The following is a 26502-nucleotide window of genomic DNA, read 5'->3' on the forward strand; positions in this document are numbered from 1 at the left end:
GTTTTTATGTTATTCGGATTTAAATGGATGGTTGTGCAAAAATGATCAGTAATATTTGATTCGATTACAGTTGCTCATAAGAAAGATCATACAATTAATCCTTTGATTAATTGTCAGGAAAATAATCTAGTAAACTCTAGACATTTTTCCGAATTTCGTTTCTGGTTCAAGACAAGGGTATTTCCTGAAACGGGAACAAAGAAGCCGTGTAATCAACCTGCCGTCACCGACAGGAGACTGGTACTACAGTTTGTGTAAACTAAGTTGAGACTTGGCCCTCCATCCGAAGAAATTACAGGGTTGCCAAACCGTGTAAAATTACAACTTTCTCAAATTTCCAATTAAATGTCAGAATTGGATGTAAAATATCATCCCCGATTTCCTAGTAGTACTTAAAAAGCTTCAAGGTTGAAGGATTAAAAGGAAATTTAACTTTTATGTTAAAATCGGAAACATCGCGAAAATTTGTTTTTCTTTTGAATATCACTTCTCTTAGAATCATGGGGCGTCGTAATGCGTAATAATTTTATATCAAATTAACGGGGAGAATGTCTCCTTTCTATTATTGGTGTCTGGAGCATTTCTATCCGACTTATAGTTATTTTAAAATTAATGATTATGTTCGTCAATGTCGAGCAGAAAACATGACATTTTCGTCATGCTAAAAGCTTTTTTGTTTCAAAAGATAAGTATAATAATGGTGAAAGCGATAAAGTTTCTCAGAAATAATTGAATTTTATTTCCAATTGTCAAACGTACTCGGAAGAGCGTATTTTGGCCTCTCAGGAGTTTCAAAGTCAAGGTTAGCGGCTGAATAGCTGGGATCAACAAAAACAAAATACAGAACGATTGAAAAAATCTGGTGTGGTGCACTCACACAACTTTCCTTGCCGTTATGAAAATTGACCACATATCAAATCTACTATTCTAAGATCTGAGATAGCTGGTGAAAGCACAATAGCACTGCAGACACACGAAGTCTGCTATCTCTTAATAGTGAATGATTTAATTGAATCAACAGTTGTCTCCTGAAATTTTTACAGATATGGCACTTGTGGCAGTTGATAGAGCTTATCAATGACTATTTTAGGTATAACTTTAATCAAAATCGTATAACTTTAATCAAACACACACACAACACACACACACACACACACACACACACACACACACACGCGCGCGCGCGCACACACACACACACACACACACACACACACACACACACACACACACACACACACACAGACCAATACCCAAAAACCACTTTTTTGGACTCAGGGGACCTTGAAACGTATAGAAATTTAGAAATTGGGGTACCTTAATTTTTTTCGGAAAGCAATACTTTCCTTACCTATAGTAATAGGGCAAGGAAAGTGAAAAATTCAGCAACTGCAAGCCACATGATTATGAATAGTGAAAATGACAACCTCGTCACGAATAATCCAAGCGGTGTTTCATTACAGCTTTTCTAGAGACAATCAGCTGCTTGAGTTTGTAATAATTCAGTCAAATATATTGTAAATTGCCAGCCTTCAGCATACAATTTGGTAAACAATGCATACCATGCAACCGCTCTCCTAACTTTAAAACTCCTTGGAGACCAAAATACGATCTCCCGACTACTTTTTCCAATTGGAAAAATAATTTCAAATATTTCTGGAAAACTTTCTCGCTTTCACCACCTACTTATCTTTTGAAACAAAAAAGTTTCTAGCATGTCGAAAAGTTCATGTTTTCTGCTTGAAATGTCTCGACATTGACGAACATAATCATTAATTAAAAAAATAACTATAAGTCGGATAAAAATGCTCCAGACACCAATAATAGAAAGGAGACATTCTCCCCGTTAATTTGATATAAAATCATTACGCATTACGACGCCCCATGATTCTAAGAGAAGTAATATTCAAAAGAAATACAAATTTTCGCGATGTTTCCGATTTTAACATAAAAGTTAAATTTCCTTTTAATCCTTCAACCTTGAAGCTTTTTTAGTACTAATAGGAAAATCGGGGATGATATTTTACATCCAATTCTGACATTTAATTTGAAATTTGAGAAAGTTGTAATTTTACACGGTTTGGCAACCCTGTAATTTCTTTGGATGGAGGGCCAAGTCTCAAATTATTTTACACAAACTATAATTACCACACGTGGCGTCCGTCGAACATGGAATCAAGTAAGACAGTGGAGCTTACATTACTTTTTTTTTTTTTTTTACTGGAAGATCTACAATCTCATGACAGTAATTAATTCTTATTTTCATGAATTAATCTGTATTTGGCAAACTTCAAGCCTACATTACTTATTATTTTTTACAGGATCTGCAATCTGGAGGCAGTAATCATGATATATTTTTGTTCAGGTATTAACAATTTGTGCCGGTGTGCATCCGGCAAACTATTAGCTTACGGCTAACATTCCCTACTTGTGTTTTTTGAAAATAAATTATAACCTAGTTCGAAAACGTTTTATGCATGTACAGTAGTGTATAGCCCACGGTCACACCTGATTTTCATTTTATTGTCCTTTAATGAGCAGATTTTTCAAAAGTCTTTCAGAGGTCGTTCTTGTTTAATTATAAATGAACCTACCCGAATTAGCACTATTCAAGCTTTATTGAAGTTAAACTAAATATTATATTGTTAATGTATGTTCATCATAATATGTTATTTGTTTGTTTAAGTCGGCGCTGTATAACCTATTGATAATTGTCGCGGATAGTTTTCCAGTCTCAAACTGTGGCTATTTATATTTATTTTCCAACTAAGCTGTGAGTAGGCCTATAATATGATCATTTATGGTTTGTGTTGCACTTCACCTTGTCTTGTTTATTGTCACTTTACAACAAGGTTATTAATCTTTAATATCCTTATGCAGCAAATTACAACTTAATAGATTCAATTTTAAAAGATCATAATTGTAATGGTTATGACAATCAGAAACAACCGAATTTCAACAAGTGAATTGTTCACCGAAAGTCAAGTTCTCAGCGTCAGACAGTTATATGTATTACCTAGTTTTAGTAATTTATCCAAAGAAGAATACAAATTTTACTGATTTAATTTTCAATAGCCACAACACCAGAATTAGAAATCTGAATTTTCTTCTCGTTCCCCGAATGAGCACAGCTTTTGGTCAGAGATCTGTACAATATTTAGGTCCTACAATTTACAATAAAATCCCGCAAATAAATATAAATAGATTTAAAAGAGCAGTACGGAATTGGTTATATGATACTGGCATTTACCAGACCGAGGAGCTCATTGTAAATAGGATGCAGGATGAACTACCTACTGTCTTCTTTTAATTCTACCTTTAATAACTAACAAACCTTTATAAATAAAATTAATAATTAAATTCTTCAGGCTATACATGTTTTAGAAAAGAATATTATGATCACCCCGACACATATTATCATAGTGGGGTATCATAATTAGAACTAAGTTTGGTATTAGCAATTTTGTATACCTATATAATATAACAATAGTATATGTTTTGTCAATAAACTCCTCTGGTTGCGATTCATTGGCAATCAGAGAAATTATTATTTATTCACTGATTTTCAACCAACTCTATCAACACACAACACAAAATCGAAGTCTCTTCAGAAGATTATATATCCTCACCAAAAAGCCTTCCATGCCCAGTACTCAGTTAACTTTAGATTGGGGGCTGGAGAGAGATTGTCAACAACCAAGTTAGACAAAAGTCGACTACTTAATGCTCCTAGGCTAACAACTCCTACTCCTGAATCTGCCCTAGCCATTCTTCTAAATGCCATGAAACAACAAAATTTAGATTTTAGATTCCAAGACCGGAATGAAGATGCAGTTTTTGCAGATAAAGGAGGATATAGTGGGTAGTATTAGTTCTGGACAAAAAAAAACATACATTAAATCTGAAATTTCAGAATGAAAGCAGGAAGTGAACCAGACAATAGAGACTATGAATAAGCAGGATGAAAAATTACACTATTAGGAATAAGGTTAGCTGAAGTTGAAAAGTTACACACTAAGCATTCTTCTCAAATGAAAGCAGGTTTGACTCTAACCAACAATAAAGATAGCAAATCTGACTTCATTTGTAAATTAAAAGGACAGTTAACTCAAACTCATCTAATTTATTATAAGTTAATACTAGTTGCAGTTTTGAAATGGCAAGAATAGTTGAGTTTAAATCGCCACAAACCTTGAGAACAATCAACACAAAATAAATCGTCAGTTCCTTCACCAAGTATCCAAAAAAGATTTTAAAGGTATTTTTCAGCTAAATAGCTACAATAATAATTATTTTATTTCAAAAGATCAAAACAACAACCAAAGTTACCGGTAACCAGTTTTATCAAAACAGTACCTATACGCAATTGCCTTCTGGTTCTGGTTCCAAAACTTCAAAACAAACGCAGCCTCCTGCATCAGAAATCCAGCCGGAACGACTGCAGCACTGTAATCGGCAGTTGCTACAGACACGGCAGCCGTGCAATATGCCAGTCTGTCTATAGTGAGGTCTACGTTTTAATGGCAGTGTCTGATTTGCAATGGTGTTGCTATCCTTGTCTATCGTTCAACAAAGCAGATGATGCTATCTCTTTCACGCATTGCGATGTTGCCACATCTTTCATCAACAATGTAGAAATTCAACTAATTGACAAAATATTTTATCTCAGTAATGGAAATTTATTATTACATCTTTAAAAATATATTTTATTGACAAAATAAAATTATCTGTTTTCAACAATAATGAACAGTTAAATTCATATACCAGTATCAGCTGTTTGGGTGGCAAGGCTGAGATCTGGTAACCCTTTTCTCCTATGTTCCTACACTGCCATTATAACGTGGACCTCACTATAGTGATGTCATGCTGCGCGTGCACCTTCAAAGGAGCTCTACCACTGCTCAACTTCATTCCACCCAAAGACCTTAAAGATGCACCTTGAGACCTTAAAGATATATCTTTAAGGTCTTTGATTCCACCCGCCTCTTCTTTGCTGATCACTCCCAAAGTGACTTGCAAATTCTCCGTCGGTGAAGTTGACAGGACATCAATTTCACCAGCAACGTCAGCATATGATCGTTTTACACTAAGCGGCAGCTGTAAATGCAACCCAGGCAAACGTTCAACCATGACTACACCCACTACCAACTCAACTGCTCACATAAATTTTCAGTTCAACCCAGAGACAGAAACTTTTATCCCTGCCGAAGTTTCAAACATCCAGTTGACTGAACAAGGTCAGATGATTTCATTTGAACCAGCCTTTCTCATCCAACCACAGCTTAAACTCATCACCAAAAGAGGTGGAGACCACTACAGCTTTTGATGTCATCCTACCAAATACTTCACTGAAGAAAAATGATTCAATTTCATCAACATCAATAGCTAAAATATCAACACCAGTGTCAGATCCTCAACTTTACTACTATAAGCAACATACCTCACCACCTGCAGAACGACCATGGACCAAAATCATTACCTACATCATCACAGGATTGAACCAGCCTGGAAGAAGAGCAAGAAGAAAAAGCCTCTTCATCACCATCACAGAGTCAAGTCATCCTTGAAGAAGAAGAAATCTTTTCATCATCATCCTAGGTGTCTCGAGGATCCCTGCAGAAGGAAGGAGAAAAAGATAGTGCTCAGGCGGAAGTTCTATCACCTGTGGCCTAATCGTTGGAAAACTTCTACAGATGAATACATCCAGGACAACTCCACACCCAGCCAATTAAAAGGACCTCTCCATATTGAAGATTGAGCCTTAATAACATTTGATCTAAGTCAAGTCCCACACAGCATGAAACGTGATATTATTTTAATTAATGTTAAGCTAGTGTTAAGTGTTCAAGTGATCTTATGAATTAGCACATAAATTTGCATCCAGCGTGAAAATATAGTATCTTTATTCAATTAGTCCTGATTATCAGATTGTCTTTACAATAGTTCACAGACTAGAAAAAAACTTGAAAATCAACCTTTTGTAAAACATCTACTGTGATTATGAAAAAAACAGAGTGAACATTTTTATAATAATCCAATTATTATTATGAGAAGAAAAAAATGTAAAATGTCAAAGAAAAATAAAATACTCTGTGATATCTGGTTTATGACAAGGGTACCACACGTATACGTAATTAGTGTATTAATCTTAACTCGCTTCTATTTAGTGTCAAGATACTATAATTTAATTTTCTTCAGCTATCTATTTTTTTCTAGTCTGTTCTTTATTCATTAATAAGTGAATACTTATAGATCATACTCCAGGAAACAATTACATAATGTAAAAGAAAAATTCATATTTGAGAACTTGTTATTATGACGTACAGTACTGGAATGGCAGGAATAAAAATTGCCTATTACCTAATGTTTGAGGGTTGAATATTACCATGCTTTAGCTTGAAGTAACAGATCTTACTGTCATTTTAACTAGTATGTAATTAGCTGGTGTATAGAAAATTATCAACTGATTATACTGTAATATACATATATTTTTAAAGTCTGAACATAAAAAAGAATAAATTACCAGTTTGATCTTCGGAAATATATTCCAATCTATCCAACGATAAAATATTCTATAATCATAATAATATTATCCATCATTATTATCGTTCACACAAGTTCTTACTATAAATTCAAAATTACTAGCACACCGCAATAATTTCTTGAAACGAGAATGTATAATACAGTATAATCTTACTTTATCCATATTATCTACTTAGATTACCTACATATTTAAATAAAATCTATCTTTACTAAACTTATAGATGCAAATAATTCAAATGATATCATTTAGGCCTACACTCTTATATTACCAGTGTGACACTAACACAAATGATAAACTTCATTTTTAATTTTTAATGCCTCGTGTCATATCGTAGTTGGCTGGTTATAAGTTGCCTAGGCAAAGATCGCTGGCTTTAACGCTAGTGATATTTGTTGAAGCAGCCCTACCGTTATCATTACTACAGGTACCTGTAGAATTATCTAATCTATTATTGCACCCGAATTCTTCATTGTTTTTCTTTCTGCTTATTCATTGAATCATTCAACTATAAAGAATAACTCGATTTACCATTCATGTATAAACAAATGTATCACATAGCTGAATAAAGCATTGTAAATTTAGATTTTTAAAATACAAAATTTCAATAAGACATTTAACCCTCCTATTCAAACCGGTTGTATAAAATTCTGCAAGGTTTCAAACATGATTTGATGTTTTATTTTGAAATAAATTAATCATTTGCATTCTATTCCTCGTACTCCCATTATGTGGGTTATTTTATTCTTATTATTTTTTATTCTCTTTTTCGTCTTAGAAATTTTTCCTTTGATTGGGGTATTGCAATCACTGGCTATATGTTATGAGTGTGTAGGCCTACTTAAGGCCTACTTCACGATTGTAAGTGAGCATTTTATATTTTATTGTTCAATCGTGTATGCACATGCGAGCGGCAAACGATTTTACTTATTTTTTCTTTTCGTCTTAATGGATGATTTCGTTGATAATTTAATTGATATGAGAGACGTGTATACTAACATTTTTGAAGATTTTAGTTTGTTTAATTTTTTTACTGGGGAGCAGGGTGAGATTGGGAGCATTAGTTTTTTAAGCTTGAATATAAGAAGCTATAATAAACATATAGATGAATTGATAGTGATTCTGAACAGTTACAATAAAAAATTTGACATTATAGTTCTTACTGAAACGTGGACTGATGATAGCTGCGTGACAGTGAATATGGAAGGATATGATGTATTTTTAAATAAGAATAGTCGAAATCAGAACGATGGAGTGATAGTCTATGTTAATAAATGCTTTGCTGTGTGCCAGGGTGATGTAAGTCTTGATGGTGCGTCATGTGTGAAATTGGACCTTTCCCTCAATGCTGAACGTTTCTGTTTGTTAGCAATCTACAGAAGCCCCTCTGCTGACATAGAACCTTTTATTAATAATCTTGAGACTTACATCATTAACAGGAATCGAGACTGTACACATTTTATAATGGGTGATATTAATTGTTGTATTTTGCCTCGTGAAATACCTGATCACACGGCGGAGCGGTACTTGGATGTTCTCTATGCTGCTGGCTTTGTCAGATGCATAAACATACCTACCAGGATTACTGACACGACGGCCGCCTGCCTTGATCATGTTTTCACAGATGTAAAGAATACTAATGCTATAAGGTCAGCCGTAATCAGATGCAGCATGACTGATCATGATTTTACCGTATGCCAAATTCAAATGTTAAATAATAAAAAACAGTCTCAATTTAATCAAAATCGACGGGTTACAGTTTTAGATGAAGATCTAGTTTCTCAGCTCATTGCTAATTGTGATTGGTCCGATGTAACAAGTACACCAGATGTGAATTCCAGTTGCGAAATTTTTATTAACAAACTCAAGCAAATTATTTTTCAGGCCACAGAAACTAAAATTATTTCATCTAAAAACTTCAAAATTAAACCGTGGATCTCTTGTGGTTTACTGAAATGCATCCGTCAGAGAGATAAATTAAGCAAAAAATTAAAACAACAGCCTTTCAATGCTACTTTAAGAGAACAATTCAAAAAGTATAGAAATCACCTCACTAAGTTGTTAAAGACAGCCAAAGAGACTTATTTTCGAAATAAAGTAGCTAATGCTGGCAGTGATAGCAAAAAACTTTGGAGTAGTATTAAAGAAATCACTGGATTAGGTAAAAATGCCGACAGATTCCCTATTCAACATTTTTTAAACAATAGAGGTACCTAATGATAATTTGGAACCTGGTGAAATAGTAAATGTTGCTAATAATTTCAACAATTATTATGTAAATGTAGGTGCTAATCTTGCTGGGGCCATACCCAATATTGCTGAAGGACCAGTAAATGATGCGGATTTCAGTGTGGATTCACATTTTGAACTGTTGCCTGTTTGTGATGTTGAATTAATAAGAATTATAGGTGATCTTAAAGGAGGATCTGCGCCGGGCATTGATAAAATTCCAGCTTCGTTAATTAAGAAAAATATTAATTCTTTGAAAATACCATTACTTCATATCATTAATTGTAGCTTTTTGCAAGGAGTCTTCCCTGAAAACTTAAAAGTTGGAAAAGTCGTTCCCATACATAAGTCTGGCCCTAAAAGTCATTTTGTTAGTTACCGACCTATCAATTTAGTCAGTGTCATATTCAAAGTCATCGAGAAAGCAGTTAGGCATCAATTAGAGAAATACTTGATAAATAATAAAATTCTATTCGAGAGTCAATTTGGTTTCAGAAAGGACAAAAATCTTAATGACAACCTTTTCCTCTTAACCAATCAAATACATAATTTAATTTCTGTTAACAAAAAAGTTCTTCTGACCTTCATTGATTTAGCTAAAGCTTTCGATTCGATTGATAGGGATATTCTTTTAAAAAAACTGAAGTATATTGGTGTTCGGGGTGCTTCTCTCCAGTGGTTTGAGAGCTACTTTAGTGGAAGGAGTTAAGTTGTTTCTATCTTGGACAAAGAGAGTTCACCAATGAATAACCACTTTGGAGTGATTCAGGGTAGCACTCTGGGCCCAATACTGTTTTTAATTTATATAAATAACCTGAGTAAGGTGAATATTGATAATAGTCATATATATTTGTATGCAGACGATACCGCGTTGCTTTTTGAGGGAAACAACTGGGATGAGGTTTTTCACGCAGCTGAGGTAGGATTGGGTGTTGTGAAGGACTGGTTTGATGATAATCGACTAACCATCAATATCAGCAAGACAAAATACCTACCTATTTCCATTAGAGCCAATGGTGACCCAATCGGTCTAGAACTGAAATTACACACCTGTGGCGCACAGAATAATTATACACAATGTCAGTGTGAGTGTATTGAACGAGTATATGAATATAAATACCTCGGCGTGATATTTGATTGTCGGCTGAAATGGAGCAATCATATACACTACCTTAGAAATAGGCTCCGAAAATTTATTTATGTATTTGCATCATTAAGCGGAATCCTTACACCCACTATAATAAAACAAGTTTATTTTGCTCACGTTCAGTCCATCTTACAGTATGGTATTATAGCTTGGGGTTGTACATTCAAAACTACATTGGCTCCTTTATCAACTGTTCAGAAACTTATAATGAAAAGCGCCTTACGCAAACCACTAACATATCCATCAGATTATCTCTTTGAAGAATTTAAGGTATTAAATATACAACAATTATACATAAGAACCCTAACCTTGTATATATTCAAACACAAAGTAGCTATATTTTCTAATATCATTCACAATTATAACACAAGAACAGTTGTAAATATCGGTATCGTCAACCCCAGACTTACTAGAACTTTCTCCTCCACTTCGTCACATTTCCTTTTTCAAAAACTGCCCGTCTACTTGAAAAATCCTGTCAATTTGAGAATAAGTCACTATAAAAAATTAGTCAACGATTGGGTGACTTCCCTAAACCCAGAGGAGCAGGAAGGTATTTTAGTATCACCTTACTCTTTCCGATGATTGTACCTTTTTTTTGGCTAATAATTATTGTATATTGCCTAAACATTGAGGGTGAGTGACTGATAGGTGAATGAGTACGCTTGTTGGATGTGAGTGTTCTCGATCCTTGGTCAAAAAAGCAGGTTTTCAACAATATTATTGTATCTTTTTTACGATTTTATTTTGTTCGTCGATCTCACCGTGCTTCCCACTTCGTTTTTAGTTTTGGTTTATTTTATTTTTATTCATAATAATACCTCTCTCCAGATTGAGTTTTGTTTTATTTGTTACACTAGTTCCATTTATTCTTAAATAATTTTTTTCTATTTTTATTGTATTTATAGTCATATTTTGCATAGCTATGAATAGTTAAATTTAAGATTATGTATATTGGATGCTACTAGACAACTCGCTCCTCTCTCACAGGCATGTGCCCATAAGAGGAGCCTCCAATGGAATGTATTTTTATTTTTATGTTTTACATACAAATGTATTGTTAATCTTTTTTGGAGAATAAAGAATTTCAATTTCAATTTCAATTTCAATTTCCTAAAACAGGAACAAAGAAGCCGGGTAGTCGTGGCTCAACCAGCAAGAACTACACACCAGGCAGGTTTCTTGTCCAAAACAGGAGTTAACCCTCAGATAAGTGCCGTCACCGACAGGAGACTGGTACTAATCACCACAACACCAATAGAAAGAAGACATTCTCTCCATTATTCTGATATGAAATTTTTATAACAATACCCCATAATTTTCCTGATATAAATGATAATCGAAAGAAAAACATAATTCCATGATGTTTCCATAAAAAAAGAATAAATTTTACTTTAATCCTTCAACCCTGCTACTTTTTTTAGGGATTCTGGAATATCGCGGATGATATTCTACTAACAATTCTGTGGTTAAATTGGAAATTCTCAACTCATTTTATACAAACTATAGATTATTATATTCCTACATTCGAAAAAATTATCTGACAACATTGCGTAGCTAGAAAAAGATAGCTCTATCTACTTTGTCAAATGATAGACAAAGATAGAAACACAAATGTTGATCTAATATTGCCATTATATAACATGGATCTCACTATTATAGTATGAGCTCTGATTTTCAACCGAAGATTTTGAGCTCCGAAAATGTGTAAACAATCTTCTCTATTCCAAAACAATAATTATTGAACAAACAATTCATATACTAACTTATTGTGCGTGAAGATCCTCAGCTATCCATAAGAGTTATGTGGCATTTTTTCCGTTTGTGGGGAGGGATGTGATCTGTAACAACAACAAAAACACATCATTAATACTCGTGAAAATAATAAATCAAATATATACTACTGTCGTCAAAACAAATTTACAGATGAGAGTATGAGAATTTCTAATAGTGTACTCAAATTTACACAGAATCAAGATTCATCTAAGATATTATCCTATTATATTAAGCGAGCAATTTCTGTATATTTATATTTGGTTATCCTATATCATAAAACGAGCAATTTCTGTTTATATGTTAAGATGAACATAGTAGGTTTATAATATAAAAATACGAATGCACCAGGTCTCATCCCTGGGAAAACTCGCTGAAGGACATTAAGAGCCGGTTTCCGAGCTCGAGATTTGGCTAAGTTCTAGACTTTAAACAACTGGATTAAGAAAATTGGATTTCCAAAATGGGGCATAGTCTTAGTCATTGTACAGGTCATGTTTGAATTAAATTTAAAAAAAAAACTAGAAAATTGAACACAAAATAAAATAAAGAGAAAATGGTGTAAAGTTTCAGCAATTTTAGATTATTTAGAAATGTTTAATTTTGTCAAGGAAAAACGTTTCCAATTATTATAGAAATGAGAAAATAAAAACTGCGACTACGCCCCATTTTTGAAAGCTAAATTTCTGACTCCAGCTGTTTAAAGTCTAGAACTTAGCTAAAACCCGAGCTCGGAAACCGGCCCTAAAAGGATAATTATTATTCATCCTTGGGATAACAGCTGATAATAATTATTTCATCGTCTGTTGATGATGGAAGTGAGTGAGCGAGTTCATGTGTGTGGGACTGTGTCAAAATTTTGACTCAGCTGTTGAACTTTTGTAATCATTCAATCAGGAAGCCAGTGCCGGTTGCAAAAATGCCGGGTTATTTTAATTCCAGTAGATCCATCTTTTTGAAATGGTCTTCTCTGATTTCGTTCACGTGAAATTAATCAGGATTTAAATTCAACCGGCTTTTGTGCAACCGGGCCTTTGTGAGAAATTTTTTGCATTTCTCTGGGAATTAATCTCAATTTACTGTGATTTGATAGAACATTTATGTATTAACTATGAATGTTATTATAATTTCTTCTTTCATAATAAATTGTTAATGCTTTTGTACTCCCGAGCGAAGCTCGGTCCCCGATATTATTTATTTATGTTCAACGGATCTCGAAAACGGCTCTAACGATTTTCATGAAATTTGGAACATAGTAGGTTCATGCTATAAAAATTCGATTGAACTAGATCTCATCATTGGGAAAATTCGCTGAACGACATTAAGGATAATTATTCATCCTTGGCTGAAACAGCTGAGACTTTCGTCGTCTGTGGATAGTAAAAAAGTGAGTGAGCGAGTGAGTATATGAAAAATCAAAATATCGCATCCCCGAAATTCATAAGATGACATATAGCAAGCTGTGAAATATAAACACGATCATTTTAGAGAATTGTGTTCTGTTTATCAATGAATGGAAATAACGAGCGAAGCTCGGTGCCCTATAGGCTTATTACTTGTATTAAGAGACAAGGTCATTTTTATGATAGAAGTGTTATGAATATCAAGTGGGTTGTTGGGTATCATTAATTAACCCACGCCCCAAATTCAACAAGCAATCTCATTTGACCACGACTTGCATGTGGCATTCTATTGGTAGTGAGATATGAAGGTGAAATGGGTCGTCAACCCATTGACCAATCAGACAGCTTCCTGGATTTTAAGGCGTGGTTACTAACTCATCTACTCATACATCAATATTCATGTTATCTCTCTCAGAAGTGTATTCATTGATGAGATAACAATTATTATTTTTCCCAATTTTCATCCTTTTTCCTTCCTGAATATTGTATCTCTCTGCTATATCTGATAGATAGATGAGTTATTCGATTATTCTATGAACGATTGAGCTAGAAATGTTTGAATTCAAATTAAACGTTCAGTTGAAATGCAGGGTTGAGAGTTTAGAGAATTTCTGTCAAAAAATAATTCATCTTTGCGTTTCTGAATAGTTCTATTGTTAATGGTTTCTCTGCCCTCTGATGCAGGGAATTAACCAATTATTAGTGAATAATTTTTACATACTTTTGACTTACTCAAGGCCAAAGTCTTTTTCAACTCCGAAACGTTGTCAAATCGTCAACGTAGAAATATAACGAAGAAACGGTCTACTAGAAATTTTATCTCAACTATGAAAATTCATTATAAAATCATGTAGATAAATTTGATGAGAATAGGATAGAATTGATTGAACGAGCGTCAGCGAGGCCCAAGTCGTTGTCCGTCTGTTTGTATGTTCTACATTAACTAGAGAAAGAATTGATGAATCAGCTTTAAATTTTGAACACGTTTTCTTCAATCCTTTTCACAGGTCAAGTTCGTTGGACATCAAAATTGACTCACTTCTTCGTCCTTTTTCAGTATAGAAAAATAGCATTGAAAGTGCATAAGAAAAATATTGTTGTGATTTATCATTTAGTCAGCTGAAGAATTCACTGCATGAAATTACTATAGTTTTCCAATTCATTGATTCATAACTTCAGCTGAGGCTATTTGAGAGCTATCACACAGACAGTCCTCCATGCCCTAACACTCAGCTGGCTAATATACAACTTAATTTACAACTTTTACATCAACAAGCTGATAAGGGTTGAGATATCAAAGTGCGATTTTCATCATTCATTTTTTCTTTGAAATTTGTATTAAAATCATGTATCACATGACCACCTTCTGAGTAACAAAAAATGGATTTGGATTCATATGAGGGTCAAAGATGTTGAAGCGACAGAGTAATATTTGAAAAGTTATTTTTCATTTCAAATAGGAACTCAAATGAAATCCAGTCAAACTATTCTTGTAGAAAAATAATATTCAGCTGTTTCCATAAGCTCCACCCACTCGTTGAGGGTTTCAAAGACTACAATACAACAGTTCATGAGCGTGTTCTTCAAGCCAGGGGGTCACTAGTTTAACTCACTTGCGATAATTAGAGTAGATTAGTTCCTCCTCCGTAATGGAAACTATCAAATGACTTTTAAAGTCTTCTGCCTCATTAAAAACAAGATGAATCAGAAATTTGAGCGTAGCTGTGAGTTGGTGGAGTGAGGTTGAGATGTTTTAATTGACATGATTCCACTTTTGTGAGGAAGAGGGTTGATGTCGGCGAGAAGGAGTGTGAGGAGGAGGAGAAGGATTGTGTGTGAGGGATAAGGGGGATGTGATGTAGGAAGGGGGAGCGCTGAAAATCTGACCTGGTTTCTGTTTTCGACGGGCGGGTTGTTCAGGGTTGGAACCCCCACCCCACCAGCCACCCTGGGTGCCTTGACCCAGTTAAATCGATAAAACCTAGGTAAAAGTGAATTGACGCCTTTGAACCCTGCCGGCCGCAAATGCCTATCACAGGAGCATTTCATAAATAGTAGTGAAAAACAACCTATTCATGCATTTTTCATTCATGAGCTTTTTACTAGGTCAAAACGCCGCTCGATTTATCCGAATTTGCTCAATGAGATACGGTACTCTATGTAGGTCGTGTAAGTATTTTGACAGGGCTACTTGGAAGTTTAAATACAGAGAAATAATTTCTTCAATTTGAATCAATCAAACACTTTGGATAATGAACAATTTTCTAGCTTAAATTAATAGGTCAAAGTATGACACTAGAGGGGTACCTACATCACTCCTTCACTGATTGAGCAATGCCCATGCACTGTTACTTTCAGTATCACTCTTCCTCATTTACATGAGATCTGTAGGCTCCTTCCTTTTCAGTCTCCTTGCTGTATTAAAGTTATTAATGTAGTGTAGAGCTTGGATGCTCTGTTGATTATGTAGTCTACATAAATACATAGTCCCATAGTCCATATATACAGAGAAAGGAGGAGTGCTAGTGAATCTTTGGCCTTGGCGAGCAAAGCTAGATGAAAACCCAACCACCGCACCCTTTCACTATTGTAACATAATTAAACTTGTCTATCATTCAGCAAAGCGGAATCTCATAGCGCTATCTCTTTCTCGCTTTGCTCTGTTGTCAGATTACTAGTAGTTCTGTGAACAGTAGACCTCACGCAGTTTTCTCATCCACAAGTATCTGATGTCACAGTTCATTCAGTTGTGTCATAATTTACAGTTGAATCATAATTCCCTCTTAAAAACTGTTATTTGTTTTCTTCAAGATCAAAAACTCACATATGTTAATAAACTCAGTTCGAGTTTTAATTTGTATCCCATATGATAATTTATCCAGTTCCGTGATAAATTTTCCATCTGATAAAAATATTTCTCAACTATTTTTAAATTAATTTTTCTCAATAAAGAATATTATATTTTTTTCAGCATTATCTAGCTCATTTAATCATTGTTCATTTTATTTTTTAATCACATATTAAATTTGTTTTTCAAATGTGAGAATATTGATACTGATGGGCAAGCATCTTGAAAAATATTGAAACCCCACCTTATAGAAATAGACACGGCCAGTAATGCTTGCATCTGAGTAATCCCATCTGAGTAATGCATGCAATAAATAATCCACTTGTCAGTTGATTGATTAGGAATAATTCTATAGTCTGATTGATCCTTACGAGGTCAAAGTAAATTCCCGTGAGGCGTTACTTGATCGAATTAATGAAGCATTTGTGCAGTTTAAGGAGAGCCCCGTAGAACTACGAAAAGCAACAAGAGCAATTCTTAAACGAGCAGAAAGATGCATTGAAGTTAATGGCAACATTTTTGAGCATTTACTGTAATTTTATTGCATAACTTTACATTACAGTTTTCAATAAAACTTCCTTTAATCGATTATCTGTTCACTTTCTGTATACTTTAATCATACCGTTTTGTTTAGAATTAAATTTTCTACAAGTTTTGTTCTGAAATTTGATCAGTTTATTGGTAAAATAACAAAGCGATTGCTGGCCAAATGTAAAAATTGTGTTTTTTTACTCAATGTTTTTGCATTTTACACTGGATTACTCAAAAACTACTCATCTTACAGTTCTGGGACCTGTTCTAATCAATTTTTCAGGTAAAAAACCATAAGAAACAATGGCATTTGCCCCTAAATTTAACTTCCCAGAATTTCAGAGAGTCTTCATTTACTCAGCGGAACTGAAATCCAGGCGAAATCTTTAACCCTGTATAACTCGCTAACGAAACATTTCCGGACCTATGTTTATATAAGTTTTTTTCATTATTTTTACATATTGAATGAGCTCTCAAAGTTACCGCATATCCTCGTGAATCACCCTGATATATATACAGGTGTCCCAGATAAGGTGTAAACCCCGGCTACCATAGATTTTACATGCAATTTGCAACAAAAAATGTTTCGTAAAATTTTCTCCTATCGGCCTTCGTTTTCGAGATATATCGATTTTTCGATATTTTTCAAGTAGGCGTACTTCCAGTCATTAAATCGTCAATATCTCAAGAACCATTGGTCTTAAGTGAATTTCAAGGACATTGTTGAAAAGAGGACAAAATTTCACATTGATTTGAGGTATAAAACATGCCAAAGTCAATTATTGAGTAGTATTTTTTAGCAGTCAAAGTTGAAAAAGAGTGATTTTTGAAGTTTTTTTGAAAACTTTAGACACATTTTTCTCGATTCTTCTTCCAGGGTACGAAATAATTTTTATAGCGCAAAAACTTTCTTTTTTGATTATCTTTCGAATGAGACCAAATACAGGTGTCTAGCTCAAATCTTCGAATCAGAATTTCAGTTTAAATTCGATTTTTTAATTAAAAATGAGACTTATCTTGTTTGAGTGTGAATAATTGTCTACAATTTGATAGCTTTGTGTCGAGTGATTGAGGGCGTAAAAATTCTTTTTCTATAGGAAAAAGTATTCTTTCGTGTTCCTGAGTTATTAAGTCTAGTTTTTTCATGAGTGTTTGATTTTTCCAATTCACTATTTCAGTTTTGTTGTTTTCTGTTTCCAAGTTTATATTTTAGTTAGAGTATTGTTTTCGAGTGTAGTTTGTTTGAGTTTTTTTTAGTTTATTAGTATGATAAGTCTTTTTTTTACTCAAGTTCAATAAGTTATCAAGTGTCCGTGTTTATTATTATGTTACGAACCAACTGGGAAAACTTGACTATTGACTGGAAAGACATCATTATCGACCGACTGGAAGCATGTTACTTTTCAAACAATGACTGCGAGAATTGTCTCTATTGTTGGGTGAGCATTAGAAAAACTTTTTATTCTATCAGAGCAGCTGATTAATGAACAGATTGATTTTTTCTTCTCACTCAATTGAATCTCAATGGTATGAATTTAAAACAACGAAAAGATGGCTTTAGGGTGCTCTACTTGAAAATTTACATTTTTTAACACTCTAGTTTTGAAATTTTCCTGGAAAATTTATACTCATTCGATAGTTTATAAAATGGCAAAGTTTTTTCATTATTGGAAAAATATTGTTACCGTGAAAAAAAATCAAGAAAAAACTGTTTGAAAAGTTTAGATTTTAACTCGACTTTGAACTTTTTTCAACTTGTATCTCAATAACAATTGCAGATACGAACTTCTAACCAGTTTCATTGAATTCCTCAGCCAAATTTCCTATAGAAAAAGTTCTTTTGCGCCCTCAATCACTCGACACAAAGCTATCAAATTGTAGACAATTATTCACACTCAAACAAGATAAGTCTCATTTTTAATTAAAAAATCGAATTTGAACTGAAATTCTGATTCGAAGATTTGAGCTAGACACCTGTATTTTGACTCATTCGAAAGATAATCAAAAAAGAAAGTTTTTGCGCTATAAAAATTATTTCGTACCCTGGAAGAAGAATCGAGAAAAATGTGTCTGAAGTTTTGAAAAAAACTTCAAAAATCACTCTTTTTCAACTTTGACCGCTAAAAAATACTACTCAATAATTGACTTTGGCATGTTTTATACCTCAAATCAATGTGAAATTTTGTCCTTTTTTCAACGATGTCCTTAAAATTCACTTAAGACCAATGGTTCTTGAGATATTGACGATTTAATGACTGGAAGTACGCCTACTTGAAAAATATCGAAAAATCGATATATCTCGAAAACGAAGGTCGATAGGAGAAAATTTTACAAAACATTTTTTGTTGCAAATTGCATGTAAAATCTATGGTAGCCGGGGTTTACACCTTATCTGGGACACCCTGTAAATATTATAGTGATATCAGAGTATGGAGGAATTCCTTTTCTTTTCATATTATCCTTAAAATGCAAAAATTTCAAAAAACCTTATGTATACATCGACGCGCAGTTGGAAATGGAATATTCCTGCAAAATCTCATCGAATTCTAATATTCTATCAACGCGTTTGGCCGTAATCGCGTTACATACAGACAGACAAAAGAAAATCCGAGTTAAAACATATACCTCAGTACGTTCGATCAATTGATAATTAATTAACAAAATATTTCATCTTAATAATGAAAATTCATTATGAAATTATTGAAAAATATAATTTCTTGCTTGATAAAATATAATTGATTGATTATTTTAATTAAACGAGAATGAACAGTTAATATTACATTAATAAACCTGTATCAGCTACCGTCTATAGAAGGCATTAACAAGACAGAGGATCGGCAACGTTGTTCTCCTATCTTTCTCCACTGCCATTATAACGTTCACCTCACTATAGGCTGGCGTAAGACCATACGAGCATAGAACTTGAGCACGAATTCTGGAGCATAAAACACATAGAAACAACCACACATATGAGGAGCATGATCATTTATTTTTAGGAAAAATGAATGAATACAATGATAGTTGAATTCAAAAGTGTATGCAACATAACCTACTTTTTAGACTATAGTGTATAAATGAAAATTCGGGGAAGTTTTGGTCTGAGCCATTATTGGTCATTATTGGTCATTATTGGTCAGCTGCCATTATTGGTCCTTCTCCAATCATTTGAATGTTTTGTGTTTTGTGTATCAATAAAAAGATGAATAGTTCTCATGGCTTTGAAGCTTCTAAACTGGCGTTATCCAAATTTTCATCAATCTTTGTTCATAACAAGCATTCATTCGTTCGGTCTAACCACTGTCTACCCTTATAGTCAGGAAGAACTGAAATCCAGGATAACTGAGACCCACCCGTTAGATTTCGACTATAGTGATGTCCCCGTTATAATGGAAATTTTTGATTGGCTTTGGTGTTGCTTTCTCCTTGTCTATCATTCGACAAAGCAGATAGCGCTATCCTTTTCAAGCTTCAAAACGTTGCCAGATCGTTTTTCAACAATGAAAAAAAGAATTAATTAACAAAATATTGATTCTCAATCATGAGAATGTATTATGGAATCATTGAAAAAAAATTATTCTACAAATAAAATATGATTGATAATTTCAAACAGGAATGAACAGTTGATATCACATCAGATACACTAATATAGTAGTACTAATATCAGCTTTCCTCTATAGAATGCAGAGAATCGGCAACGCTATTCTCCTATCTTTCTTCACTGCCATTATAACGTGAACTTCACTATAGTTTCAGCCAAACGAGATCATGACGGTCATTACTCAATTTTGAACTCAAATGAGTCATCACTCAATTTTCATATGAGAAACAATAGATATTTGATGGAGAATGTCATCAATCTCTGTGCATCAAGAGCTGATTGTTTGAATATTGTGTGATGGATACCACTAGCTGAAAGTTTCAAATCCCAAAAGGCTCTCTATTGGGACTCTTATCACCATAAACACAGTGCATTATACAATATTAGAGGCGAGAGTACAACATTAGCCGAGACTAATTTGATTGTGCGGTTAATATTGCAACTTCAAATGGCCGCTAACCCGAAGTAGCGATGTTGATCAATCCGTATAACTATTTTTATTCATCTATTTATACATCCATTCATTCATTTATCCAAATTCGTTCCCAGGTAACAGCAAACAAGTGCTTAAATTTTAATCGTGATTAATTTCACGTGAATCAAATCGGAGAATACCATTTTAGAAAGATGGCTTCTCTGATTGGTTCACCTGGAATTGATCAGGATAAGAACTTAACCGGCTTTGGTACAACCGGTATCTAATTGAATGAATAGTTCAACAGCTTTAAATATGAATTTGAGCTGAGTCATATAATTTTGTGTCAGTCCCACACACTTGCACTTGCTCACTCACTTCCATTATCGACAGACGACGAAATTATCAGCTGTTTTACCAAGGATGAATATTATTATTATCCTTTTTCTGACCTTCAGCGAGTTTTCCCAGGGATGAGACCTAGTGCGATCGAATTTTTATATAATAATAATAATAATAATAATAATAATAATAATAATAATAATAATATAATAATAATAATAATAATTTATTCGACCAAAAACAAACATTGTACAAATTGAAATAAAATAACATAACTGGTGTAGCAAACACCCACACATGCACAATACATGTTTATCATTATAATAAACCTACTATATGTTCAAAATTTCGTAAAAATCGTTTTCGAGATCCGTTGGACATAAATATATGAATAAACAAATAAATACCGGAATTGCTCGCTTAATAGTATAGGATGAATAATATAATAGAGAAAGGATTATCTTAAGGTGCGTACAGATATACGCGCCGCGAACATGAGCAATCCACTTTTAATCAGCTGACTATATCTGTATTTTTACAGAAACGGTAAGATACAGATATAAAAAGCTTGGCATCAGCTGATTAAAAGTGAATTGCTCATGTTCGCGGCGCGTAAATCTGTACGCACCTATATACATTACGGGATAGGACATCCACAAATGACGCATCATCACGTCTGAGCTACTGAACTGATCAACTTTTTTACATGAGGGTTCTGAATTTACCGACGATGGTCTTAGATCTATTCCCATTGCTATAAATCAATCAATTCCAATTCAACAGTTAAAACAAATTTATTCAATTTGTGATTAAAAGTTTATGCAACTACATAGCCCATCAAATCAGGGCTTACTCCAAGTGACTCAGTAGCTTAGTTGATTGCGCGCGCGCAGTTCATGAATCAAAGGTTGCGGGTTCATGACCTATCAAACTCTTTTTCTACTGGGAATTTTCAACTCTTATCAAGATCATTTACGCGATTTTGAGAGGAATAATAAATGATTATCCAATTGTTTTACGTTTCCTGGATATAAGGAGATTGCATTACTTCACAACACCCATTTCAAACTTTTCCCGGTGCGAGGCACGGGCTACTTTCTAGTATGAAATATTAAATTAATGAATCCACACATGACAACAACTTCGCTCCTCATTATTTATGATCTTACTAGAGTGAAGTCCACATTAAAATGGGAGTAATTAACCAATATTGGTGTTGTTACCAATGTCTATCATTCCACAAAGCAGAGAATGCTATCCTTTTCTAGCTATGCAATGTTGCCAGATCGTTTTTTAACAATATAGAAATACAATGAAAAGATTATACAATCCCAATTTTGAAAATGTATTATTTAATCATTGAAAGTTGTATTTTCTTGACGAATGAAATATGATTGATTATTGATTAGAAGGCAGTGGCAAGGCAGAGAATCGGCAATGCTATCTCTCTCTGCTGTCATTAAAACATGGACCTCACTATATTCACTATACGAGAGGAGACTGGAGTAAGAGTTAAGGAAGAAAATACAAAACCTAATGAGAACTTTATGGAATTCTGATTCTTTTCCATAATAGCGACCGTAAACACAAAACGAATCCAACCAATGGTGAGCGTAAACCTGTGAAACAAGGCGCACTGTCTCATAAGACCGATATACCCCTTTTACAGAATGAATACGCTACTAAACTTAGCAAAAACATTTGATCAACCAGGTGAGTTGAATCCTACCATTTGAGTCAACCAGCCAGAGCTCCGTAATTTTATAATGAGTAGGCTAATAGAGCAGTCAGGGATTAGCAGTTGGTTTTTCTCAGCTTTCGTCTACCCCAGCATCAAACAACTAGGGATCATCTTATTACACCACATCTGTAATAAGGTAGAGGTAGATTTACATGTGGACAGTAACTAGAGTGTGAGAATCAACTCATTAGCTATTTTGAAACAGTTATTACTTGTTACTTGAGTAACTTCTAAATCAGGTGGTGAGGAGATTATATCTTCATTATTTTTTCTTTCTCCCGTCATTTCACACCAACACCTCCTTTAGAGGTGTGTACGCTCACATTCTGATTCTAATCAGTTGATTCTATGCTTACTAGTAGTTCTGTGAACAGTAGATCACGCGCAATTATAAACCACAGCCTCCTCTTATACTGTTCATCAGAGTAAATCCTGTCTGTATGACGTGTCGGCGAGATATATCGGTGTGAAAACGGCTAATGGCTGTCGGGGTTGGTGTATCAAAAATGCTCACATGAAAAGGTAATCTCCTTCAAGACATACTGGCAACAGGTCAGCCCGAGTTGAAATCAGAGAAAGGTCGAAAGAAAATACTATGTTACTTACTATCAGTTATTAATATTGCATGCGTCATTGCATGCAATAATCGATAGTCTACACAACAGCTAATTTTTTACCAAGTTACATTGAGATATTAATTGCATGCAATTAATAATCAACTCGACAGCTGATTTATGATGGATATTTCTATAATCTCATTTTCTCGATAATATTGGCGTTTGAAGGAGATTCCTTTCCTTTTGTATTATCCTTAAAATGCAACATTTCAAAAAACCTCTATACATTATAAAATATATATGTTATATATATTATATTACCTATATGTCGACGCGAAATTTGAAAAGCTGTCAAATTTCATGAAAATCTATTGCCGCGTTTCACCGTAAATGCGAAACATGAATGTAAACATGTAAATATAAACATATAAACAAAAAGAGAAATGCAAATATAAACATATAAACATGAAGAGAAATGCAAAACCGTCGACTTGACGGAGTTCAAACCTCACTTCGCTCGGTCAATTATATCTGATGAAAAGCAAAATGCGCGTGTTCGTGGAGCATAAGTCTGTATGCACACCTTCAGAATCTATATTGTTGGAGTCCAGCTATTCAAGATGAACGCAACTCGATACAAAACATTGTTTGGCGTATCATGGAGCAGTTCGGTCTGTAGCAGAATAGGGGTGGTTTGAGGGAAAGTTGGACAAGTTGAGTTTTGCCTCTCTGCAATGCGGAGGTGTCGTCACACAACCATAGAGTTTGGTCTCAACTATGAACAGTAGAATAGGACTCTCAAATTCGATTTGGTCACTCTCTATCTCTTTCTCAATCTCTCTCTCTCTCACACACACACAAACACACTCCCACTCTCTCTCACTCTCTCACACATTCTCTCTTTCTCCCTCTTAAGGCTTGTGTGGTAGAGAGGACCTAGCTGTGGTAGAGTCATAACTATGCGCCCTTAATGATATTATTCAATTCAACTCTCTCTCTCTCTCACTCACTCTCTCTTTCTCTCTTGGTATTTTTTTTGTAAAGGGCTGTGTGGCAGATAGAGCCTGAAGTCCTAACTCCGCCCTAATAAACGATCAAATAATCGATCAATCTCTCTCACTCGTTTTGGTAGAGAGTTATTGGGAAGAATATTTTGAATATTCTTTCTGAAGAATGGACATTGATACTAATATGTCCAAAGCTCCGCCAATTTATGTAGATGCATAACAATATTATTTATAGTTATTCTAAATTGATTTTTTCATATCATATACAGTTCAATAATTATTTTCTTAGTCTATATTATGTAATTCATCAATAATTTTGCTGTATTGTAAGCTATTGTATGTAAGTGTATAAGCCAGTATATTATATTGTAATCTACATAAAAAAAGTACTCAATCAATCTATCACTCACACACACTCTTACACACCATCTCTCTCTCTCTCTCACACCATCTCTCTCTCTCTCACACACACATACACACACACACACACACACACACACACACACACACACACACACACACACACACACACCCACTCTGTCTCACTCATCTCTGTCTCTGACTCATTGTATTGGCCTGGTTGGGTGGTAGAGGGAACAAAATGGTTTCAACCCTGCCAGGAGAAAAATGAAACAATCAATCAATCAATCTCTCTCTCTCTCTCTCTCTCTCTCTCTCTCTATCTCTCTCTCTCTCTCCCTTGGTGGAGAGTTACTAGAAAGGATATTCTGAGTATCCAAATGATGGACATTGATATGTTCAAAGCTCCGCCAATTTATGTAGATGCAAAACAATATTATTCTATAGTAATTGCAGATTGCTTTTCATCCATAGTATGTACAGTTCAATAATCATTATTCTTGTTTACATTATGTGCTTTCATCGAAACCTTTGCTGTATTGTAAGCGATTGTATTATATTATAAGCAGGTAAATATTGTAATCTTCATAAATAAAGCACTCAATCGATCTCTCTCTCACACTCTCTCTCTTTCTCTATCTCCCCGTATGTTATCTCTCCTTGTCAGATTCGATTCCACTAAAGCTTTTGATAACGTTTGTCATTCAATTCTGCTATATAAACTTTCAAATCAATGTAATTTTTCTTCTACATGTCTCTTCTGGTTTGAATCCTTCCTAAACAATACATATCAATGTGTGACGGGAGCTGATGGCAAAACTTCAGGGTGGTTACCTGTTGTAGCAGGCGTTCCTCAGGGAACAATACTTGGCCCCCTCCTCTTCTCTATTTATATGAATAATCTCCCTCTAATTTTTCATGACATATCATACCATATTTATGCTGATGACCTTGTGTGTTACAATAACTTTTCTTCCGACAATGCTTGTCGATTGTTTGGGCTAATGCGCACTCCTTGAGACTCAATGCAAATAAATGCAAAAGCGTTATTATCGCTTATGGACGGTTGTATAACCAGATAGATGGTAATACACTGCCTCGAGTAATGCTGGTCAATCATGCTCTGCAATTTGAAAGTTGTGTGAAAGTCTTGGGCATACAGCTGGATAAAAACTGGAATTGGTCAAATCAGATTGGTGAACTGACAAAACGAGTATTTGCCACAATGCAACAATTGAAGCGCTTGAACATTTTTCTTCCAACCCACCTCCGTGTTTCACTTGTACAGAGCTCGGTAATTCCTAGGTAATTCAAACGATGTAGCATCGTTAATAATGACATAACTGAGGAGCTGGATTTGAAATTACAACGGTCGCTCAACTACGCAATTCGGTTCATTTTTGAAGCGAGGAGAGATGACCAAATCACGCCATATTATTGGAGGTTAAATCAATTGAAGTTGAAGACAGGAGACAATACTTCATGTTGAGTCTTGTTTAACTACTGATTGTCAAGGGGAGAGGTCCTCAGTATTTGAGGGAGAGATTTACACTCCTAGCTCATGTTCACAGCAGGAGCACGCGTCAGCATGATTAATTCCTTCAAATACCTCGTCACCGCACAGTTATGTATAATAACTCATTTACGGTCACAGCTTCAAGACTCTGGAATCATCTGCCCAATGATGCTATTTTTGCAGCAACCTTGGGTACGTTCACATCCAAGCTTGCTGCTGTTGCTGTGTTGACTGAGACTACATAGAGATGTTTTTACCACAATCATTTTTGTAGATGTTGTAAAGAATTGTTTTATTGGAGATTTGCAATAATTGTTGTACAGTAACAATAATTGGTGCTCGTTTTGCTGGGTTATTGGAGCGCTTGATTGACACCTGCTGATACCTGTAAATCACAATAAATGATTGCATCTTATTTTTGTTGATACTGTATTGTTGATTGTATAATTTCATTAGATATATTTATCCTTTTTTATTCCACTATATTATTATGA

At 34.4% G+C, this 26502-nt stretch overlaps 1 protein-coding gene across 1 annotated transcript in view; it reads right to left on the reverse strand.

Annotated features, from left to right (window-relative positions):
• Window positions 1–26502, reverse strand: part of LOC111053236 (sodium channel protein para) — a 265185-nt gene that overhangs the window by 163613 nt on the left and 75070 nt on the right. The window contains exon 2 of the mRNA XM_039435819.1: window positions 11684–11758. The gene's annotated coding sequence lies outside the window, so the exon portion shown is untranslated. The remainder of the gene's footprint in view (window positions 1–11683; window positions 11759–26502) is intronic.

Source organism: Nilaparvata lugens, chromosome 9 (genome assembly GCF_014356525.2).
Source record: "Nilaparvata lugens isolate BPH chromosome 9, ASM1435652v1, whole genome shotgun sequence".
NCBI lineage: Eukaryota > Metazoa > Arthropoda > Insecta > Hemiptera > Delphacidae > Nilaparvata > Nilaparvata lugens.